This window comes from Callionymus lyra, chromosome 7, assembly GCF_982586985.1.
Source record: "Callionymus lyra chromosome 7, fCalLyr1.hap1.1, whole genome shotgun sequence".
Taxonomy (NCBI): Eukaryota; Metazoa; Chordata; class Actinopteri; order Syngnathiformes; family Callionymidae; genus Callionymus; species Callionymus lyra.
In genome coordinates, this window is record NC_141824.1 from 29,770,915 (window position 1) to 29,776,751 (window position 5,837).

Consider the following 5,837-nt stretch of genomic DNA (forward strand, 5'->3'; position numbering starts at 1 on the left):
TAGCTCCCTCTGGTGGAGAAATTTATTTTAATAATCCTTCTCAGGTGTCCTAATTTTTTTAATTACCTTTCCATGATACTTATTTTAGTGACGTAGGTAAAGATATATAATGATAGGTATTAAGAAAATGTAATGAGCATTTTAGTATGAACAGCTGAAATGAACGATAACATTTGAACAAGTAAAAAACCACAGATATTAAAAATCTCTATCTTATGCGAAAGTAATGAATATTTTTATGTCATATTTATAGTTCACAGGAGATTGGATGTGTAGCTGCATAAACATCAAACGTCAAACAGGACATTTTCTTTCTTGCAAACAGAGGTTACAAATGTCAACAATCAATCTCAGCCAAAGTCAGTGTTGAAGTAAAACCATTTATATGTTTTGAGAAATCATTCTTCATCTAGATCCGACCCTGAACAAATATGCCTCTTCTGCCTATTTTTATATGGCGCTCATCTGTCAAATTCTGTGATTTGTTTTTACTATTTCATTTATTTTGAATACATCAATTTATATATATATATAAATATAACCATATATATATATATATATATATATATATATATATATATATATATATATATATATATATATATATATATATATATTTAAATAGTTTTGTTGTTTTCTTTTACATTTATCAAATGTCTTAAAGTGAGTTCACCCAAAATTTAAACTTCACTAATTTTCTATTTCTTTTATATTTTTTATATTTTTTCACCATTTTAATCAAGCGAGTGGTCTTCGTCTACATCTTAAAAACATCCAAATACCTCCATGGCGCTCTGTAATTTCCATCTTGTGTTGAAGCCTCGACGTTCGGAAATGTTCTGAAAGATCTTAAAGAAGTCTATATATTTAAAAAAAAAATAATTCAGAAACGTAAAGGTTAAAATGCTATACAGACACTGGGTAAATATGGCGACGCTTCCATGATAGACAGTAGACTAGATGGTACTCAGTTAGAAAAGGATGCCAGGTTTCATTGAACTAGTAGGATAGAGCCATGACTGAGATATCATGAAACAGTGTCATCATGCTAAAAAGGCCACTAGATGGCGCTCTCTGCTTTATAATATTTGGCTCTAATCTACTAATTCAAATTTAGTGTGCCATCGAGTGGCCTTTCAGAATCAAAACACTGTATCATCACGACACATGTAGAATGACACACCACAATATATACATTTGGAGGCCAAAAGCATGTGGATTCAGCTGTGATGCTACAGACTTTCTCTGGATCATATTAATGTATATTTCATTTATGTTCACTGCTGCATCACAACTTGACTCGTTCAATTCTGCAACACCACCTCTTTAATCTCCCCTTTCATTTGACTTCTTGATGAATTTGACATCAACCTGATGCTGACAGCTAGATCACAAATTACCCTTCAAAATGACAGCTGTCTTGCAAAGCAACAACTCTTTCAGCAGAATCCTGAATAAAACATCAAATACATTAAACATGGCAACATCTCAACAGCCTATAGAACAGGATTTCAGCGTAAAGCGGTTTGCTAGCGGCTGTTCTTCTGCTCCAGGTCCGGCCTCACATTAATAATTTGCCTTCAACCTTCACATGCATAAAAATTGCAACTTGTTGGTTATGAGAGCAAACGGTGAGGATGCACGCTGAATGCCAATGTGGCGATGAATAAACAATGGCTCGCTGCTCCTGAAGCAACACAGAGCTGCCAGGAGACGTTGCTTTGAGTCGGCACACTCTCCTAATGGTTTTTCCACCGCACACCAATCCTTTCAGTCAGCTGTGAATGGACGCCTGTTTTGATCAAGGGGAACACTTTAATAATTTCTAACAAAGCAACAATTCCCAAGGCTCTGTGGACAACCTTGGCTGATTCCATTCGATTATCCTTCAGCTCCTCAACTCCTCTAAAAACGTGGACTGAATCTTTTCAGACCAGTGTATGTTTAAGGTGTCGCTCTCCTGGCAGCAGCTTCAATCGAGGTCGACGCTTAACATCTGTTTGTATCAAAACTTGTAATCAGAAGGAAAAGTGAAGAAAGGTCAGGGTCCCTCTGCTCTGGAGACGTCAGTAATAAAAGATTGAGGGATTCAGGGGAAGAAACTGAGCAGCTGCAGTGCCATCTAGCGGTGTTCAGATGACACTACTACTTCAAACAAAAGGTCAATTCTGACAATTATTATTATTATTATTTTTTTAATATTATTAATATTTTTATTATTTGTATTTTCTACATTTGTAAATGACTCAAAACAAATGGCTATCGTTAGGATCACTCCACAATCCTTTTTCATATGATGTGCAAAAAAATGTTGAGCCACCTCAGTGTGAATCCCGATAAGATTTGCCTTTTTCCTGTGATCCACGGGTCAATTTGACCACCGCATTATTGAGAAAATGAGGATATGAGTCTTTCTTTCATACGTTTGGGATGATATTATAAGAAGAGCTCTCCTGAAATGGGGAATAGTTCATGTTCCTGCTGAAATAAAGAGGATTAAAAAAAAAAAAAATGAAACATAATCATTTGGCAGGTTAACCTAGTCTGCGTGTCCAGAACGTCTTTGATAAAGAACCAGAGAGCCAGGATGGAGCGATTCAGGAGAAACTAGTGAGGAGGCAACATGGTTCAAACTGAAGGCCAGGAGAAGGAACTAGAATTTGTTTGTTTATTATGTTGGAAAACGCTGGACCCACAACTCAACCTCATCAAGTTGAAAACTTTGACTCATGAGGTTAAATATTTCTTAGATCCTTCTGGTCTGATCTGGGTTCATAACACAAGTGACTGTTGCAGTCTCACAGCTTCACAAGATGCCTGATGCATGTTCTGACGGTAATTTCCCCAGATTCATTAACCAACATCTTCAATAATAATTAGTGTTTTCAAATTATAAATATTTATTTGTTGTGTATTTCTAGAACATAGTTTGTAATACAGCTGTGATTGATGAAAGGATTTCCAAAAGCAACTTCCTGATTTAAAGTTTCTCTGTTTCTGATCCAAGTGTTTGCACTCACCTGTGCGTTGCTGCTGACTTCTTCTGGCTCGAGATCAGTGCAGCAATCCAACAGAGACTCAGATTATAGTCAGTTGGGACATCAAAACCCTTCACCTCCATTTCCTGTTATACATATGTTACAGCTGCATCCATTAGGTGACACATTACGTATATTCTATGATCTCGAACTAATAATAATAATCATACATTTTATTGAAATACAAAAAAAACCCTCCCGTTCTGAATAACAATCTGCATCGTCTTCCCCTTCATTTGAAGTATTCTTTATAATTGTTAATATCTATATTTATGTATGTAATCTTGTTCGTCATGATATCAATCTTTTAAGAGTCTGAATTTACATTTCGTAAAAAATGTATTATATGAAGAACGCACTTACTGGCCACAATACACGGCGTGCTAAATTTGACCCACGAGCCAAATCTTTGACACCTTTTTAAACAAAAGTACCAGATTAAATGTTAACTACTGAAACAGGCAGATCAGATTAAAAGTTATTTTTAAAATATGTATGTCCCTATTTAACATTATTCCTTTTAAAATAACTAGTTATTTATATTATGTAACTATTCATTTAATATAATCTTTTTCTAGATCACCCATTATTATTTTTATTTTTGTTCCTAAGATTTGTCCTTGTGGTGAAAAGATATGATTATTTTGGACCAGTGAGGACATTTAGTTTAAGTTACAGTGGGTACGGAAAATAGGACAACAGAAAAAAAAAACAGAGATGTACAAAATGTATTAAATTGAATTATCACATGGTCACATAAGTATTCAGACCCATTGCTCAGTATTGAGTAGAAGCATTTTTTGGAGCTAGTACAGCCACGAATGTTCTTGGGAATGATGCAACAAGCTTTTCACACCAGTATTTGTGGATCCTCTGCTATTCTTCCTCGCAGAACCTCTCCAGTTTTGTTAGGTTGGATGGTGAACGTTGATGGACAGCCATTCTCAGGTCTCTCCTGAGATGCTCGATGGGTTTAGGTCAGGGCTCTGGCTGGGTCATCCAACAATGGTCACAGAGTTAGTCCGAAGCCACTCCTTTGTTATATTAGCTGTGTGCTAAGGGTCATTGTTAGGTTTTCTTCCAGGATATCTCTATATATACTACCGCATTCATCTTTCCTTCAATTGCAACCAGTCGTCCTGTCCCTGCAGCTGAAAAACACCCTCATAGCATGAAGCTGCCACCACCATGCTTCCCTGTTGGGATAGTATTGAGCAGGTGATGAGCAGTGCCTGGTTTTCTCCACACATACCTTTTAGAATTGAGTCCAAAGAGTTCGATCTTGGTTTCGTCAGACCAGAGAATCTTATTACTCATAGTCTGGGAGTCCTTCACGTGTTTTTGGCAAACTCTATGCAGGCTTTCCTATGACTTACACTGAGGAGAGGCTTCGGTCGGGTCATTCTGCCATAAAGCCCCAATTGGTGGAGGCTGCAGTGATATTTGACTTTCGGGAACTTTCTCCCATCTCCTCACTGCATCTGTGGAGCTCAACCACAGTGATCTTTGGTTCTTCTTGACCTCTCTCACCGAGGCTCTTCTCCCACGATTGCTCAGTTTGGCTGGACGGCCAGGTCTAGGGAGAGTTCTGGTCGTATCAAACTTCTTTCATTTAAGGATTATGGAGTTTACGATATAAAGTTGAATCAGTTAAATTTAACACAGCTGGACTCCAATAAAGGAGTAGAACCATCTCAAGGAGGATCAGAAGAAATGGACAACACATGAGTTAAATATGAGTGTCACAGCATGTGATATTTCCGTTTCCTTTTTTAATGAATTTGCAAAAATGTCTACATTTCTGTCAAGATGTGGTGCTGAGTGTAAGTACATTAACGAGGAAAAAATGAACTGATTTTAACAAATGGCTGCAATGAAACAAAGAGTGAAAAATCTAAAGGGGTCCGATTACTTTCCGTACCCACTGTATATATTTGATTACTATTGATCCAAATTATATATTCCATTTCAAACTATTATGATGTTTATTGAAGATATTTAGAGACATTTTATATTCTTCAAACCATTAGGTTTAATATAAAAATGAAAAATATATTTAATTTAAAGTAACCTAAAAACATTTTGCCATTTTTTCTTTATATATATATTTGTATTCAAACGGTCTATTGCAAAACTATTAAGAGTGACTGAAAAGTGACAGAAACCTTAAATGATGAGTAACAACTGATCGAAAATATCGATAACATCTTTATTCTTTTAAGACAGTTATCTCAACAGAAATTCCTCTCACACATCTTTACATTGAAAAATGATTAAAACATTTGTTATTTAAAACACAAAATATTTCTAAGAGAAAAAAAACGCCTTTGAATTTTCCAAAAAATAAAAATACACAATTTCATTGTTACAGTTACGTTAGAATTGAACAGATGCTGCCACACAAGCTTAAATCAAAGCGGAATATCAGAGCTTGTGGGTTTTTTGAGGATTGCTTTGTCATGGAGAGCAAGAAATCAGAAAAGATGAGGAAGTTTCAGATCAAACGCCACCCCTCCCGTTCTGAAAAGTGCTGATTAAGTAATAAACAAAGATTTCAAGCGAAGCTGTTTCACAAAAAATATATATATATATTTATATAGAAATATCCTTTATCAAGAGGTCACCACATGAAGACGATGTGTTTTCACACAGTTTCTCAAAAGTGCTTGAAGTCTTGAAAACGTACAGTACATTGGCCACAGGTGTCGTTGTTACAAATACACTTAAAATCAGATTTACCTTGTCATACCTTTTTTTTAAATAAAGTATAGAATTTACCTCAAACATGCTGCTTCACTG